Raw genomic sequence first — 18,955 nt, forward strand, 5'->3', positions numbered from 1 at the left:
TACCAGTACTGCCATTTCAAGAGTTGGTGAATCGGGTTGTTTTATGCAATACAGGAGGTATCATTTTACTGTGTAATTCAGGATCCTAGTTTAAATACAACACTGTAGATGATCTTGTCTATAGTTATCATGGAGGAAATATCCAACGTAACTACCCCCCTCTCCTTTTGTTACTGAAACACCTGAACCTTCAGGCTTAAATAGAAATGCAAGGCACTGTCAGTGGTAACCCCTCATTCTGAATTTCATGCAAAGCTCTAACAGGAGGATTCTCCTGAACTTCAAGGCACTAAATGTGTTAACCCTAAACTTCTCAGAGACATATACATGAAGGCTGCAGCTGTAATTAGGAGAAGATTTCATGTATATGATATTGGTGATTCGTGTTTCTGTTACAGTCAGTGCATTTATCGTAGCTTCTTTTGAATTGTAAACATCAGATTAAGAATTATGTGAATGAAAATAATTTTAGCAAATCTCGCACAATGGAGTAATATCTGTTCACTCACAAAAGAGGGGACTGAAAGCATCACATGATAACACTGGACTGCTACTGTGTGATTGTACCATACAAGTGTGAAACAAATGGAAAGTATGGAAACACTCTGAACTTCCACTGCGCTACAATCTGAAAGCCTTGCCTTACAAATACATATGAAAATTCTGCTTTGCCATAAATAAAATATAGCCTTTTCCAAAAGAAAAAAAATGGAAATTAAAAAGCATACAATATGCCCATGTTATTAAAAAAAAAACAGGATTTGTTTGTTGCTAAATATAGGGCAACTCTTTTAACAAAATTTCAGCATTAAATTTATTATTACCAATGCTAGCAATCTCTGTCGAGTAAAAGTCGGATGTTAAATTTAGTACACCGATATGAAATTTAAAACCAATGTTTTTCTAAAACAATATTCACTGATTCCTACTAAGTTTGGACTCAGGTAAGTGCATTTACCCACCTAGGAGAACATTTGTACTTTAGCTGATCTTTAGGTCTTTTCACTTATTTTTACTAATATTTTTCACCCTGCACTTTCTTTTCATTCATGTCTTCCACTAGAAAGTAAAACTTATAACTGTCTAGTTTATAATCAATCTACCACAGTGTTTGGTTATTACTATTAAAACTAGGAATTACTTTATAAGGTTTCCTGTCTAACGCATATCTTGACAGAATTCCAGTAGCATTTATGCAGTTCATACTGACAAGATCTCTGCTTTGGGGAGAACTGGGCCAGAAAGACATTCTTCTTGAGAAAGGAGGCACATATAAAGACATTATTTTATTCTGAAATATAGCCATGCATGAAGTACAATATTTTAGATATTTAGAAAAGCCAGTAATCAAAATGTGTTAATTTTGATTTTGTAAGTATTTAAGTAAATTTGTACTGTGGACCTACTCCTACATTTGGAATACCACATCAGCTTTTACTATCTGACCCCTAACCATTTCTTTAGAGTCTTCATTATTTTATTAGAATATTTATTATTATGTTCAGTGAAAGGCAGCTATTTAATAATATCAATTAACATGTCTTCCAGAACAAAAGATGAAACCATCTTTAAAAAGCCCTAACACTCAACTTTCATTCAGTTGCACCAGTCTTAAAAAACTCTAGCTTCTTCCTCCAGTTATATATTATATATTTGTAAAATGCTGAAAGACAATGTTTACTTCCTTTTTTTTCCTCATCACATTTTTTTCCGAGGTGATGTGAAAATTCATATTATCTGACATAGCTAACACAGTCAATTAATCCTAGAGAAGCCAAAAATTATATTGGTCATCTCTCTTTTTCCATCTTTGTAAATAAAATAACATTCTAAATAAGAACTTTCAATTTTTTTAAAGTAGTGATTTAGATTTCATATCAATATGGCATAATTCAGAATACTGCTCGGTATTCCCGCAGTGAATGCAGAAATACGTCTTGAGTTAGTCCATAAATGCCCTCTGGTGACTATATCCAAAAATGCAAGCAATTTTTCCTTTTATATTATGTTTTTAAATACCCAATACAGCAGTTTAGCCAACTAATGTTGCAATCATAAGAGAAAATAAGAAAACAGCAATTTCAAAGCTCAAACTCCTATGCTTAGTAGGCTTTCTTTAAGATCTGTTTTGTTTCTCAAGCCTGAGGTTTTAAGGGAAACAATGAAGCAATGACAACGCTAACTTGATCCAACTCTTAGTTCACATGGGCTTAAAATTCTGTCATAAGACATATGTGATAGATTATTTTTTAATTTATTTAAATAACAAATAAAAAAATAGAGATGAGGCTGACAGATCAAAGGGAAAGCAATGGAGAGAATTTAGAAATTAGAAAAATTGTTCCTAAAATAAACATTTAAATATTTTGGAATTGTAAAAAGGCTATATAAAGGTCAGAGGGGTAAATTGAACTGAAAAAAAAATCCTTAAAATTTCAGGTCAACTACAAAATTATTTGCACAGATTAGAGCCTAATCTTTCTTTTCCTAAATAATAAATTTCAGTATTTTTTACAAAATCATTGCTTGTCCTGTTGAGACAGAAGTACTGAATTTACTGCCATTTAATCACCTGTGCAAAGTGAACAGTTACAGTTTGTTCATACAACAGTGTTCAGACTTTATCTCCTGAATTTTAACAATCTAATATAAATAAAATTGAAAATTTAATTTGAAAAGAATTTATAGAAACTGCAGAATTTATAGAAAACTCCCTAACTTATAAGTACACATTGCATGCCTTTTGATTTACTCACACAATTGGAAATTTTCCTCAGAATGGTTCCTTTAGTTGACATCTTGTTCAAATCTGTTCTGGAAATATTTCTGCGAGAAGGTCAAGAAAAGCTTTCTCATTTAAAAAGTCTGAAGATGCACAGAATGAAGGCAATCATTCGGACCTGTCAGCAGTTAAGAAAACTAAGAATTTTAGAACTTTGAAAGGTAAAGGTAGCAAAATATGTCGTTATCCACTGAAATGATCCCGACGGCCTAGTAACAAAAAATGTAATTTGCTGTCTTAGTTCCCACAAGTCACTGGAATATTCAGTAGAATGTATCAGGCCGATAAATACAGATATTTCATGCTTGCATTAGAAATATTCTAACCAAACACTGCATGCCCCAATTAAAACTTAAAAAATCAGGTTACTCTATTCTCAATGAATACTTTTCCCTGAGAGGATTAGACATGTAAATTAAAACAATATAAAAAGCCTTAAATTTACTGAGCCTAAATCAAGGTAGACTAGGTGCATCCAGAAACATTCCAGCAATGAGTTCAGGAATTGAATTTGCAGTAGTTAGTTTGATCCAAAATTTCTGTAATGAAAGATAATCCCAAAGTTATGATAGTCTTAAACTTGCTACAATAACACAAGCTACTGTCATAGAATAAATACATAAACAAAGAAAAATTCACATCTTGCATTTCAATTTTGTTTGGGGAATCTGGCCAAGAGCAAAGAAGTATATTTTTTCTGCGAGTTAACAAAGAAGTGCTCGTCTTTTACAATGCTCTGATAATATACCTGGAGAATAACAGCATGCAATAGTCACATTGAGAAAATGTTTGATTTGCTACATTATCTCAAATACCGTTAAACAGTGAAAATCATGTCTTAGTAAGGACATCCTAGCTGTGTCAACATCTTAATGTTAAGAAAAATGTTTGATTTGCACTGTGACAATATGCCAAATCAGGAGGTTTCCTAAATTTCAAGCAGATTTACTATACTCAAAGTATTCCTAAAACCAAATATGTCCAAACATCTAGTTTGCTTCACCAAACAAAAGCACTGTCGTGAGAGAGCACAGAAGGGAGCCATTTGTTCCAACAACAGCACTTCGAAAATAAAACAAAACTATGCCTATACTACAAGTACAAGCGGTAACTTAAATGATCTGTGTTAACTTTCACTAGTTTATAGGATGGCTAAATTACCAGAAGACTGCAATAAATCTTAATATTTACTGGGAGAAAAAAAAACTAAAAATTGGTGGTTTAAGTGCCCCATGACTGTTCCCTGGACTAAGAAATAAAGTTTATTTGCTTTGGGAGTTTCTATGTTGTCTAGTGTCAGGGGCTTCGGACATTGGAATAGATTCAGTGCTTCTGGGGGAGACAATTGCAGAAGGCAAGCAGGTACTTAGGTAAATAGAAAGATCTCTAAATATTCCAAATCCACACAAAAGTGGCTCCCGTAGCCATGAGTTTTACCACTCACATTGTCTTCTTCATCTTCCCCTAGTTTCTCACTTTTCAGCTAAATTCACAAGTTTTATCAATTCTTTATAAGATGTTTGCAGTTTCTATCATTTCTTCCTATGTTTTTATCACGTATCTACCTTAGTGTGATGCTGATAAATAATACTGCTTGTTAGATATGGCAGGTGGAATGAAAAGTTCCATGTAGACTGTAGCCCCTGGAAATGGTCAATAGCTTTATTTTTACATTGCATGTATTTTTGGTGTTGTTGGTGGCATTGTTATAGACAAAGGAACCCTGCCCAGTATGAATACCATACTTTTATCAAGATGAATCTGGAATGTTTCCTAGGTTATACATCTGCTTGCTCCATCTAATTTACATATCAGAAGATATGCTGACCAGGGGATATAGAGAGTAATTATATGTATTACAAGTTGTTAGACTACTATTTCTACAACTGCCAAAGACTCACTACCACCCCTAAATCTAAATAAGCTGCTGGTTAGCTGGCTGTCAGAAGCAAGTTAGAATGCTTGTGCGCCAGATACCACTAGCTATACTGCGTTTACATGAAATCATGGACATATTGCAAGACTTGTCACATGTTAACATTTTGCCACTGACTAGAGGACAATAGCTTTTAAACGTTCTAGCATTATATATTGCACCTAAGATTTTTATCCTTTTTTATCCTATTTCTTTATTATTGTTTTTCATAAGCTATTTTCATCTTGTAAATAAGCTCTGGACAAAAGCAGTGGTAGAGGCAGATTGAAAATAAATGAGTTTCCTTTAAGGGACAGAGTTTCTTCTTACAATAACCTCTATAGCTGGTGCTCCTGTTCTGTCCAAACTTGCAGGGTCAGTGTCAAGACAGCAAAACACTACTATGTTTGTTAGTGTTGTGCTTCATAAGAAAAAGGGCATATTATAGTAAGGCCAACACTGGAGCAAGCCACCTAAATTTTGTGACTGTGAATGTGTCTTGATGCATATCCAACAGTGAAGATAATAATTGTTGAGTAGTATAATAGCTTGTACCTTATTCAAGGATTTTAAACCATTTGTTTGAAATTCAGTTATCGATAGGTATTTGTCAGTATTCAGGTCACTTGCTAGAGAAGAGCAAGGTTTAGCAAGTTTCCCCAGAGAATCTGATACAAACCTTAGTTCTCTGTTCATTGTCCCCTGTCAGGAGCAATGAAACATTATCCCAGGTCTTTTATACACACATAGATGAAATGTATAATATGATGTCAGATCAAAAATGTTTTAAAAAATCAGGGAACATGTAGTAAGTAGATGTATTGCTAAGCAGTGAATGCATGTAAGAGGTAGCCTGTCATTGTGAAGATGCACCTTGGTGCATCTGCTTAAAAGTGCACCTGTATATAAAATTTCTGGCATTAATCTGAATTTGCATTGTATTCCATACTTTGTCAAAATTCTACTTGCTACTGACTAAATGAGAAAAGTAAAATTAAAATTCTCTGACACAGATTTTTAGAAGTGTCCATTATTTTTTAATGGAAATGCACTGGATAATTTGAGCATCAGCAGATCAGTTGAAGGCATTGCTCCATCTACTCACTCACCCAGGTATTGCACACTGCCTTCAGGGCAGTAGGACACTAAAATTGCCCTTGACTGCCCTTTAAAGGACTGGTAAGAAATGTGGGATGTCCAGCAGAAATGCAGGAGGCTTCTTTTGTCCATATGTTTGAAGAGAGCAGGGCAATGTTTACCCCAGGTCTGGAGTTAGATAAGAATTTACTGTTTGATTTGATATAATCATACTGAGATTTCCTTGCTTGTTAAAAGTGCATGCTCAAAAAAGCACATTTCTGGAAAAGAGGTTTCTTCAACTAAGTGTTAATATAGGCTTATGTTCTAAACTTCAGCAGCCACTTTTAAAAAATAGTCTTTATCTTCAGGAATATATATCTAAATCTTTCCAGTTAGAAGCTTTGTCTTATACAAATCACAATTACAATAATAGGCATGATAAAAAGCCCCATAACTATGACTTCGTAAGAAACAATAGCCAATATCAAAACCTTTATAAGTGCTGATATGATGTAGCGAGTAAACTTTCATTCAGGTGATTTAGGCCATCACCTGCCTCTACTTGAGCGTAATGACTTTTACACAAAAAGCTTATGTTAGTTGTTTATTATTATATAATGTGCTTCAAAACGTATCTAATCATTTTACTTCTCCATAGCAGTTGTGAAACATGCACAGACACCCAAAGGGAAAACACAGCACTACTTTTGATAATGAAAAACATTTTGAATACTTAGGTCAAAAGAAAAGCAAGATTCAGCAAAATTCAACAATGAATCAATGACCTTTCTGTACACACATGAAGACATTATGGATCTGATCTCCTGTTACTTCCACTGGTGATGTGATATAACTGATTACGATATGAAAAAAAATAGTTGAGGACTCTACACAGTCTTGGATTAAACATAGATATATAGTCCCATATAAGCTCTGTAACCCTTGCATTCATAAGCTTTTCATCTTGCTTTTCCTTATTTAATATGGTCTTTATATTTAAAGTGTTTGGTGCAGCCATGTGATCTTATAACATCCATGTGATCTTATGGCATCCAGCTTCCAGCGTGGAATTTCATTTTAGAAGCTAAGAAAATATAAACTTTAATTTCCTCAGCCAAAAGTTAACTGAAGGTTGGATGATAGTAGAAATATATACATTTAAAAAGCTACTAATAATGCAGAACTGGGCTAACAAGATTTTAGATACTCTATTAGCTATTTATAGCTTTTAGCTATAACATAAAATTATTAAATGTACTACCTACTTTATTTGAGAACCATCCAACATGAGAAACTGTATTCATTAGTCTTTGAATCGCACAATATTAATCTAAAAATCTTAAGATCTTAGCCTAAAGATGGAATTTGGTTTTACAGGTAACAAATATATTTTAATGGCTAAAGTGCATGCAGTTAAAAGAGGGTTTTTTTCAGACTTTATAGATTGATATTTATTCTTCAATAAATGAGATGAAATAAAAGAAAAAATTAAGTAGCTACAAACATCAGATAAAGTATATCAGTGTTATTTTCTGTGATTGATTTTGATTCTGTTCCATTATTGCATTCCAGAGGCAACTTATTATTCATTATTTGCAGTACTTTTTTTTTCTTTTAATTTTCCTTTGCATAAGTTGTTTGCAAGACTCAGTAAGATTTAATGGAGATGATTCCTGAGTTATGTTACAAAGTTTCATATCTGTACTTAACTAAATCCTCGTAATAAACCCCCACAGCATTAGAGATTTGTGAAGTACTATCTCAGCACAGTTTTAGAAAGATTTATTACTTGCTTTTCAGAGAGTAAATTGCCCCAGTATCCATACTTTGGTAAGAAACTAAATTGTACTGAACCTATAGAGGATATGTGCATTAGTCCAAATAACTACAGAGCTGCAAATACTGCTGATTGATAGCTTATTAAGTGCTTGTTTGAGATGCGTGCAAAAGAGAGTAGCTGCACTGGAAAAGTGTTTTTTTTTATTGGCAGTGCAATGTAATGTTATTTATTTTAGTATAAGTTTATCAGTGTGCACTACAGAGGTAATTTTTTTGTAAAAAATATGCATTTGCAGGTGTACAATGTCCTAAGAACAAGTGAGGCTGAGACCATTCTGCAAGTGCAGACTATAACGAGAGGAAAAACCTTTCATTCTTCTCCACTTCTTTTCCCTATCAAATCTTTGCAGTATCTCAACTCATATTAAATATTACTTCTGTCTAAAGCATATAATACACTGTATATATATAGTTACCTACTTCTTCAATTAATAAAATGTAAGGAATGATCACTTAAGAGGACAGAATACTTTGACTCCAGTATTTTAGCAGTGTTAAAATACTAAGAAACATCTGGAAGAACAGATAAAAAGAGATAAATGTTTAGCTTTGTTATGAGTAACACACTAACATACGATTAGGTTGTAATGGTTGTAACTTAGCAAAACTGTTGTATGAAATATTTTGTTTAGCATTCATTAAAAACTGCTAATGTGGTTTTTCATGGACTATATTTTTATGCATGTTATTAGTGGAATACAAATATGCAAAAAAGCAAACAGTTTGGTGTTATAATGTGAAAAGAAATTTTACACCAATCTTATTTCTAATTTGTATGGGAACGTTTTTACCACAAATTCCATATTTTAATAATACTATCCCAACTCTATTTTTTAAACTCATTTTGTCACTGTTTTGTAACAGAAACACTGTAAATATTATAGATGTGGTAAACTATTATACTTGTTTTCTTATAAATGAAATGATCTGTGCCAACACTGACAAAATGAATTAATGTGTTACTAAGGCAACAGTCACATTATATGCTTTCTCTTTCACAGTATGCGGTAGAGCATATGGTTTACTCTTAATGGAACACTAGCTTCTCATTAACATACCAGTAGCAATGTCAGAACTTACAAACCAGCATAACAGGGAAATGGAAAAACTTATAAATTAGACCCTTTCAGTATTATTGAGTAGGAAATGACTGATGTTGCAAGGTAAAATATTTAGCTAATACAGTGCCCTTTTCTGCATCTTTCTTTTATTTTATTTCCATTTATTTTTTACTTTAAAATGATTGACAGTTATCATTTTTAAAGCAACATTTCAGTATTTTTCTTTTTCATGCTGTGCTCCACATAAGCTTCCTTTTCTCTAGAACATATTAATACCAACAACGTTGGATAGAGAATTTAAAGTGCTCATTTCTACAAATGGATTATCCCTTCAGCAGGTACAGTGAAACAAATAGGAAATGTAAAATGAACCATATAGCTTCCTTGGCCAATCAGGATCATGCATGAGAAATGGATGCACCAGAGTGGTGGGTCATCCTCTAGGGCCAAAATAACGTACCAGACTTTCACTGGAGTTGTTTGCTGTTGGCTAGTGTATTGAAGCTGGTTTCCCTAACTGCAAAAGCTAATTGGTTTATGTCAAGTGAAGTATTTTATCTTTTCTACTTAATGTCTCTCAGTTTAGAAGTGTCTGTGGCAGGACAGCAGTATGTCCTAAGTACGTGCTGTAAGATGCGCTAAAATTTTATTTTCTGCTTTTACAAAGAAGGGAATTGGTTGTGAATTCTGAGTGTGATTGAATATGGCAACATCAGAATAAAAGCTCTGTGAGATTAGTATTAGTTTAAAAATCCATAACAACTATTCTTTTCCCCAAAAGTAGAAAGAAGTACTGTCATAAAAACAAAACAAAACACAATTGTTCTGCATTTCTTTCGTATCAGTACTCTTTACATCTCAACTAAGCAGTGATACAGTCTGATGACCTGGTTGTAAATGGTTGTTTGCTATCCAAGTCATTGCAGGGGTAAAACTTGAACTGCCTAAACCTGGGTCAATCCAGAGTTTCGTGGGAACTGAAATTCCAAACATTTAAAACCACAAACTGTGTGTCCCTTGGTAGACTGCAAAACATAACATACCAAAGAAAAGAAAGTGCCACATCTAAATGAATTCAGCACAACCGCAGTACTTTTACTAACAGTGAAGTCATCATTTCAGAAGTAGCTCTGTGTGATCTTAGAATCATAAGTTCATAGAGATAATAGATTATATTAAGTAACACTAGGAAGATCACCACAATCTCATCTTCTATGTTATTTAAAGAATGTAACTAGAGGCACTTTTTAGAAGTTTAAGATAGTTATATTATGCTCAGGACATGCAAAAATCTTGATTAAAAAAAATCCATGATGTGTCACTAAATATGAAAGCACAGTTAAAGTGCAATTTCAGACTTAAAAATTTAAAGTAATAAAAGACAGTTTTTTTCAGCTTAGCGTGCTGAGAATTTTCTTCTTATTCTCAGTTAGTTTTCAATCCTCCCCTTTCATTCTTATTATTTTATTTTATTTTTAAATTCTGCAATATATTATTCTGTTGTTGGTAAGGTTTCTACAACTACCAATTAAGAGCTATGTAGTAAGACCTAAGCCAAATCCATCTCTGCTCTTAGGGTTTTTAGCAAATGGTAATAATATCCACCACAAGCTGAGGGCAGAGGGAGCTGGCAATTCTTACAGCAAAGGCTCCAAAGTCAAAAAGCAAGAACTGTTTACACACAGGTGTGTGCAGTGTGTGTGTCTCTGTGTGTGTGTAAATAAACACAGTAAGGCATACTTCATTTGTGGAATCCTATTCTTCCACTGAGAGGAAGTCATCAACAAAAAAGTGTAATTATCAGACTAGCTTAGCTTCTCTTTTTTCCAGCCGTATTGTGTAGCTGCACCTGAATGAACCCTTATCTCATCTCATCAAGAATACCTAAGCTACATATCAGTTTAACTTCAAGAACACAAACTGTTACTGCAATTAGTTCTATACTAATTCAGCAGTGATGTTTGTCCTCTATATGTTTTTTACTAACCAGGGGTAGTATATCCATATCATTTGTAGAATGTAAACAGAGAAGGAAAGATGGCCATCCTTTATGGCACACAAAGATAACTGCCCTAAACACAAATTGCTTGTTAACTCGCTATCCTTTCACAATCAACCTCTGCTAAAGAAGCACTCATTTTTACCATTCACCTTTGCATTTCAGTGTCATAGGAAACATACTACCATTGAACAGCACTGGTAACTCCTGCCATGTCCAGCAAAATAGAATGCAAAGTGTTGTTTATTATTTCAGTATAGACTGGGTCTTGATCTGGTCACTCCCTTGTTGGACTATACTGCTTCTAAGGGGGAAATCAGTGGCTATGAAGAAGTTGCACAATCAATTGTAATTACTTTACAATACAGTAGATGGTAATAAATGTCTCTGAATGAAGTTACTGATTCAAAGAGATAATTAAAATGTATGTCTACCTGATCCCACTTCCTCCTAGCTTTATGTAGCCACTATGCTGCCAGTATCTTTGATTAGACAAACAAACTCTATATTTACAGTAATATTTAAAACAGTTGCCAAAATAAATATTTGGTCCAAACTGGAGAGTTACAACACTCTTCTGTTTATGGTGAGGTTCATTTACTGCAACAATGGTTTCTTTTTCCAGGAAAAACGTTTCATTGAATTTCCATTGGTGTTAAGACCTTAACACTTAGCCTAGGCATCATGCAATTCTAGATGTCCTCTTCAAGAGAGAAAAATAATTACAGAGTAAAGGAAACCAAAGTGCTTATCATTTGATCAGGTCATTGACAAAAGTGTTTCACACCTTTTTTAATGCCAAATGGTGTCTTGTACACCTGCTCAGAGTTCTTATCAGTTTTATTTGAGCAAAGTCAGTTCTTTTAAGGTTGTCCAAGGAAAAAGGTGGCGACTGTGATGGGGAGGGAAAAAGAGAGAAAGATGTGTTGCAAGCTCTTTATCTTGATCTGACTGTTTGTTTTTGTACTGATGTATGTAATGAAACAAAGGGGATTTAATCGTGGTAAATAGAAGTCTATCGGCACCCAGAGGGATCTCATTTTCTCTCTTACAAGTCTTTTTCGTTTCAGGTTGCAACATCTTTTCAGCCTATCCACGAGGCAGAGTTTCTTACCTGGGGCTTAAATTTACGAAGCACGAAGCTCTTTTGTTTTGACAGGTGTTCTTTGCTACACATCAGCCTAGCACTGGCGCTGCTGATACACAAGACAAACTTCAGATATGCTAATGACTGTAGTTACCAAAATTCTGTCAGTAATGAGTTTTATTAGCTTTCCTTGCTTATAGGGCTTAGGATAAAGTGGTAAAAACAAACTGTGCCAATAGAAGAATGAGAAAGTTGGTTGCTTGTTATGCATTGCATGGATTTCTCCAGCTTCTATAAAACCTCTGGAGTAATGGGAATACCATAAACTAGTCTGTAAGACTCAGATCATAACCTCTGGCATAGTATAGCCTCATGCAAGATGTTTCAAACATAAACAAAATGTACAGAGAAAACTTAAAATAGTTCTTTAATTATATGGCTTTCCAGCAGTTCCAGAAAGGGAAAGCCTTCTTTTTGTTGACCAGCTACCCTGTGACTAACGTATTATTTATGTGTTTTGATACTTAAGTAATTCCTAAGCGCATCATAGACAAAATTTGATGACTAAATCATAAATACCTATTTCTGTTTTGTCAATTGAATAATGTGGAGGTGATGTACATGTTCTTTAGTGTTTTAGAAGGAACTTTAAAGGCTCCAACTGTGGTTAAAAACTCTGAAGGAGCAAGGAATATTGGGCGTGGACAGAAAGTTAGGAAAAAGAAAATAGACACCTTGCTAACATTTGGCAGTTAGAGAATAGAAATTAAATGGAAGGTACAATGTAGTAAAATCTTTAGTAAATAATAATTCAATAACAATTTATTTCATTGTTCTAGTGATTTCAAACCAGTTTTAGAAGATTGACTTTCGCAGCCGCTTGACTTTCATTTTCTATGCTTGTCTTTGTACTTTGAATGAAAAGAAATTGCAGCTGTGCAACCTTGTAAGAACAAGAATGTGTCATTTCTCCGGAAGCAGTTCAGATCTCAGTGTATCTGAACTGTATATGAGAGGCCAAAATTCTAGTAACTTGGACATGATGGCATCAAATATTTTTATATGGCATTATATGGCATTATATTATATATTATATAATTATGGTTTTATTTTTCTCATATCTAATTTAAACCTACAAGTAAACTCTGGGAAAAATAGACGTTTTGTTGTCCACCAAGACACTGGCTAGAAAAGTATGTCATCCCCATTTCAAATAGCTATAAAAAATTATGTTCTTCTTAATCTTGTCACTTTGAAGAAAACTGCCTTACCTACTATGATTAGAACAATCATACAAAAACCAAGCCAACCTGAAAACAGAGTGTTTATAAACTGTAGGGTTTATAAGCCTCAACTGTCTTTTTCTTGTGGAAGAAAACTAACTTTTTTATCTGTCTGAGAAACCTGAGTATGTTAGCTTCTGGTTTAGGGGGTTTTGTTTGTTTGCTTGTTTGTTTGGGGTTTTTGTTTATTTGGTTGGTGGGGTTTTTTCTGTTTTGTTTTGTTTCATTGTGTTTTGTTTTTCCTGGAAGGGACACTTAATATTTGAAAACATAATTCTGCATACACAATTGTTTGGATGGAAAATATTTGATCAGTTTTATTTACAGCTTCCAAAACCAACATTCAAGCAGGGACTCCTACAGCTTTTATTAAGACTGTGAAAATTGGAGGGGAAATTTTGCACAGGACTACCAACACAGAGCCTACCTATGGCCGAACTCTTACGAGTTATATTAACTTAGTGCTGGTAGGTGCTTATATTTCAAGGTTTCATCCTGATATTCCATGCTTAGCTCCATTAGGTACTTTGGAAGGCTGAAGAGCTGAGTGAATCCTGCTAAGATTTGACCTGTGATTCCAGAGCCTAGATGCTGGATATCTGCTTTTTAGTATAGTCATCAGCTTCTCCCAGTGAACTGGGTAGAAAGGAGAGAGGAAAGCCTTCTAACATTATCTTCATTCTGTTATTTTCTATTTAAAGCCATAGGGTTTTTTGTAACCCTGCATAGTCAGATGGAGCTAAAGCCTTGCCATTTAAGTTAAAATTTACATGAAAACATATGCAAGAAGGACCACTGATACAACTTACTAAAAGTGAGTAGAGAAAGAAAGCTTACTAGGCTTGTTGGTAAATGTCTGGAGTACAGTGAAATGTGCCTCAAAGTGTGTCTATGTTAAGCTTGGAATCACTGAAATGCCTCAATGGCTTTCAGCTCCAACTTGCTCTACTGTTGGTGAACCTTTCCTGGCTGCTAGATTGGTCACTAAATCAGGTTTTGGTGATGATTATAAAGACTAAGAACTAACTGAAAAGTAGTCTAATGTACACCAATAAATGTTTTCTTTGTTTGTTTGGCTGTTTTTTTCACAACACTGAAGTTCTTGGATGCAAGTGCTGTCAGACTGAGGAATGTTTGAGGACATAGCTGCATTTCTTTGTAGGAGCTGAGGATCAGGGTCAGCAGAGTTGCAGCTTTATTCCACCATGTGGAATGATTCCCTTTTTCACTCCCTCTTCTAATCAACACTGAAACTGGAACATAAGGACAGAAAAATTATATCAGAGGGAAGTTACTGCCAGAAGTTTGCAGAACAGTTATTCCATAGGTCTTATACAAAGCAGCTTCCTACTCCTCACTGGTCTGAGTTCTTTCTACAACATTCAATCAAAAGTTCTTTGACTTGATAGGGGAGATACCTAGGATGGGATACTACAGTCTACCCTGGGGAAGAAATTAAACTGCCTATGCATATAATATCTCCTGGATTAAAAAATTAAAAAGTCTCTGTAGACCTCATCTTTGTCCTTTGCTCCTTTTATTTTCTGGATTTGTCAGTGAGAATCTGTCACCTTGTTCTTGCATTTCCTGCATACTACTTCCTTTCTGTTCCTTCTTAACTCAGGCTAACACAGTACTTTCCTTGAAGTCTCTTTACAACAGGTTTGTCCTAGTTGTTTCAAGCTTTCAGATTTATAGTGTGCTACACAATGTTTAAATAGATTTGTCTAGTTGTACTTATTTGCCGCTTTGAGGCCATGTTGTGTTCAGCCCATGCTCTCCTTGGAAAAACACAATCAATGTGTGACTCTGTCAGTGCATAGTTTCTGGAGTGTACGCTTTATAGCTATTCTCATGAGACTGCAAAATCCACCTTGATTTCAAGTCTAATCTATGTTTTCCTGCTTTCACCCTTCAGCTTTTATTTCTAGGGACTGTTGGTGCAACATCTGCAACTATAGGCTATAACTGCTATAAGCAGTGGAGAGCCATCTTCATAGCAGTTTGCCTGCAAATTGTAGGAGCTGAAATGAGAAGCTTGCAGCTGACAAGGCATCCTTCTAAATGAAGGCATCTTCTTTCGCCATGAAAGAAGAAAGCCAGATGAACTTTCATGAAGTCCACAAATAGGGAAAAATACAGAAAAGGCATTATTACATTTAACGTATCTGTTCTTTTTAAACGTGTTTGCTCTTTTCCAGAGTTTCATAGCCTCCTCCATTAAGTAGAAACCAAACCCTAGCTTAAAAAAAGCAAGGGCAAAACTTTTGCTGCTGGGAAGTCTGATCACATCGCAGATTTGGCTCCTGAAGGGTTAAACTGTAAACCAGAAAGTTCACTTTTCAGGGAGATTCTAAGAGTTTAAGTGACAATGGGAATTTGGACTTACTGCTGGGATAGGAAGTTGGACGGCAAGGTTCAGCTCTTGTGAGGGAATCTAAGAGTAAGCCAAGAGGCCAGAAGGTTAAAGGGCAGTGCTCAGGCTTCCTATCGGTTCCAGGGACTCCAAACATTCAGGCATTCAGTGGATGGATTCCCTCATGACAATCAGATGAATGGCCAGTAGGGACACGGAAATAAAACTGATCCTGCTTTCACCTCAGTGTAACTTGTAACCCACCCTCATTCATTTAGGTGGAGGTGATAACTAAAGAATAATTCTACTGAAAGTCGCAGGCAAGAAGAATTAAAGAGAAAAACACAATTTCTCAAATGTCTTTAAGCCAAATTTCCTGTATTTTGAACTGCAAGCAGAAAGGCAGATAAAATCAGCACATGCCCAGAGAGCTCTGACTCTATTTTATCTTTTGCCATGTATGTGTGCAGTAAGCTATATTTTGCACTAAATATAGCTTTTTAGAGGACATGGTTTACTAGTTCTTCTTAGAGGACCTAGCTTAGAGGGTTTACTAAAGCTCATAGCACAAGCCTCAGTAAATTACAGCAGTAAGACTGGAAGTTAGGAAAGATGAGGAAAACTGTTGCAGCAATCATTCTGCAGTAGAAAGACTAATTAAAACCGTAACATTTATTAATGACCCCAAGCAGCTAGGCAGTATGCATGGTTCTGTGTACTGCTTTTGGTTAGGATAAAAAAAAATGTATTCTGAGTTCTGATTTGTTACAAATCCATGCACAATTTTTTTATTTCCGTTTACATTGCAGATAACAAAAAGGTGAGAATATCTTTGTTCACTATTCCATGTGTTTTTCCAGTTGCTGGTTTTTTCTCCCCAGTTCTTTAATTTTTGATAGCATTACAATACTTCTATTTCAGTTAGGCTGTTTCTATGATCAACAAAATAGCACCATATTGCCTCCTGGTCTCCTGATGATCTCTACACTAGTTTGCTTTCAGTCCCTTGTGTTTGTTTTCAATCACTGTGCCTATATATTTTACCATTTGACTGGATTTGCATTTTTTTTTGAGAAATGGCTTCTATGATTTCTGTCTTCTGTTTTAGCAGAGGAATGAAGACTTCATTTCTAGATTCTACGCGAGCACTAGCACACTTCAAGAAATTTGTCTGCAATCTTTCTTACAACAGCATTTTCATCACAGTTTTTAATGCAGACTAAATGACTATCCCCTGCATGTTTTCCTTTGCTGGCTTGTTTACAATAATATACATATACAGCTCCTGTCTGAACCCCACCAGAAAATAAAAATTAGAGCTCTGCTTTTCTTTTCTTTATTCAGTTGTCTAAAAGTTCATCATGAAATCAATGAAAATGCAAAAAATTTTAATCTAGATGTTTTAGCCATGCCTAGAGGGACTTCTATGCCAGAGTTTGACTGTCTTGCAAACAGCTTACTGCAATGCTTGTAAAAATCTATTTTTGACTGTTTCTGTTTACATTTGCAGAAGACAAAAGATTTATTCATAATCTCATATGCTGTGGCATATGAGAAATGCAAGTTTGACAACAGATATCAGTAACAAGGGATTTTTTTGTTCAATTGTTTTTTTGGCAGGAAGTGATGGGGGAGGCATAAAAAAAAGAAAAAACCGAAAAAAAACTGTAAACACCAGATCTATATAATGAATCTTTTAAACCAAAATACATGAAATTTAGCTCCCTGGGTGCTGAAGCAATATATATGAGACTAGTTACTATGATTCACAAAGAGACATCTTGCCGTTTAAGTACATTTTCTGCTACAGCAGCTGTTTTGATTCATAATCTGTGCTATAGCAAGGTTTATTTTAAAATACCAAGCAGGGGACAGGGCATTCAAACATCAATTACTTAACTGAGAGAATTCAAAACCTGAAGTGCTTGAAACTGAAATGAAACACATGGCAAATATTTAGCTTCCTGTCACACAAGGGATCTGATCCTGCAAGCTGCATGAGTGTAAAACTCCAGTTTGTCTGCAGTCAACAGGTGAAATTCTGACATTATTGTCATCAACTGAAATCTTTCCATCAGCTTCTATGGGACTGATTTGACCACAGAGATGTTCTCTGACAGAGGAAGGGTAAGGTCCCTGAGTCTTTAAGTTCTTGTAATTTTAAGTTGGATTCCCTACAGGCTTGTAAATGTAAAATCACTTCATGCTGTTCTTTGGAAGTGCTGGAAGAATGACAAAGAGTGTCATACCTTCAGTCTCCGGGAAGCAGTGTTTGAATATTTGCATTCAACTCTTGCAACTATAATTCGAGCCAGTCCACATCAGCACTTCTTTGAGAATTTGCATTCAGTTCTTCATCCAACTCAGTTGCAACCTATATATAAAAAAAAAAAAAATCCCAAACCAAACAACAATAACAAGAAAACCCCAACACCCCCCCCCCCCAAACACCAAATAAACAAAAACCCCTAAGCAAACACCCCCCCCCCCCCCCCCAACCCCTCACATATATGGACATATATATATATAAAAATATATCCCTGTATCATCTCAATCTCTTTCCCAAAGCAATATATAATTTTATCAGGGAGGAAAATACTGGCCAGTAACTGTTAGCCTCTTCCTGTCTTTGGTAAATCAGCACAAGTTTTGATTTGCCAAACCAAAGCGTCACCCCCAGTCACACAGCATGCAGGATTCTTTCGCCATGCCTTAGATCACTCACATGTGAGGACTGCCTGGAAAAATGACTTGCAGGATCGGGCTCAGACAACACCTGGAATTGTCAAAGCGTTCAGATATACAGATGGTTGAGGGGAACCTTTACGTGGCGCTGAAATTATTTTGTTAAGGGTGCCATCTCCTGGTAGCAATTTGCTGAGCTAATCTTTGCCCCACAAACTTGTTAAAATACTTATACTTTCTATTTTGATACCATAACACTGAAGAGAGGTAAACAATTAAGATTGTTTTGGCTGCTAATTTTGGGTTTTATTATTTAGTAAGGCACATTAAAATAGGAAACAAGCCCTTACTAAACAGTGGTGCATTTTAGAACACAACTTGCTGGTTATAGACCTGGTGCTTCTTGAAAAGATTACATTTTTTCCCACTCAAATTGCTTTCACTTATTTCTTTCATAAGTATCAAACAATATATAACTGAATAAAGGTAGATGATATACTAACAGAAGGTGATGGTCTGCATATCCACACAGATCCTAACCAACCACATTTTGGGGAAGCAATAGTGCAGTTCACAGTGGGTTCAAGAATGTTCGAAAAAGAAGCAAGGGAACGGTACACTGGAAGAGACTGGTGCTGTGCCTAAGTCAGGAAGACATATGCCTCAAATTTTTAATGGATGGGACTAGTATGTTTGAGTGTCATGTTCAGAGCCTTGCAAGGGCTCACTTTGCAGGAGATCTAAGAAATAAAGTGTTGATATATTTGGAAATACTAAGACATTACAATGGAACATGTAAATGTCTAAGTAATGGATCTAATTACTGGATATTATACTGAAGAAAAATGTTTTACTGAACTTACCCAAT

General features: G+C 35.1%; 1 long non-coding RNA gene across 1 annotated transcript in view; it reads right to left on the reverse strand.

Annotated features, from left to right (window-relative positions):
* Window positions 1-17,776, reverse strand: part of LOC130607710 (uncharacterized) — an 85,863-nt gene extending 68,087 nt beyond the window's left edge. Inside the window, exon 1 of the long non-coding RNA XR_008974312.1 lies at window positions 17,652-17,776. This is a non-coding gene — a long non-coding RNA (uncharacterized LOC130607710). The remainder of the gene's footprint in view (window positions 1-17,651) is intronic.
* Window positions 17,777-18,955: the final 1,179 nt, after the last annotated feature.

The sequence above is a fragment of the Pezoporus wallicus genome, unplaced genomic scaffold (assembly GCF_028554395.1).
Source record: "Pezoporus wallicus isolate ANWC-B61680 ecotype Strahan unplaced genomic scaffold, APGP_CSIRO_Pwel_v1 contig_7840, whole genome shotgun sequence".
Classification (NCBI taxonomy): domain Eukaryota; kingdom Metazoa; phylum Chordata; class Aves; order Psittaciformes; family Psittacidae; genus Pezoporus; species Pezoporus wallicus.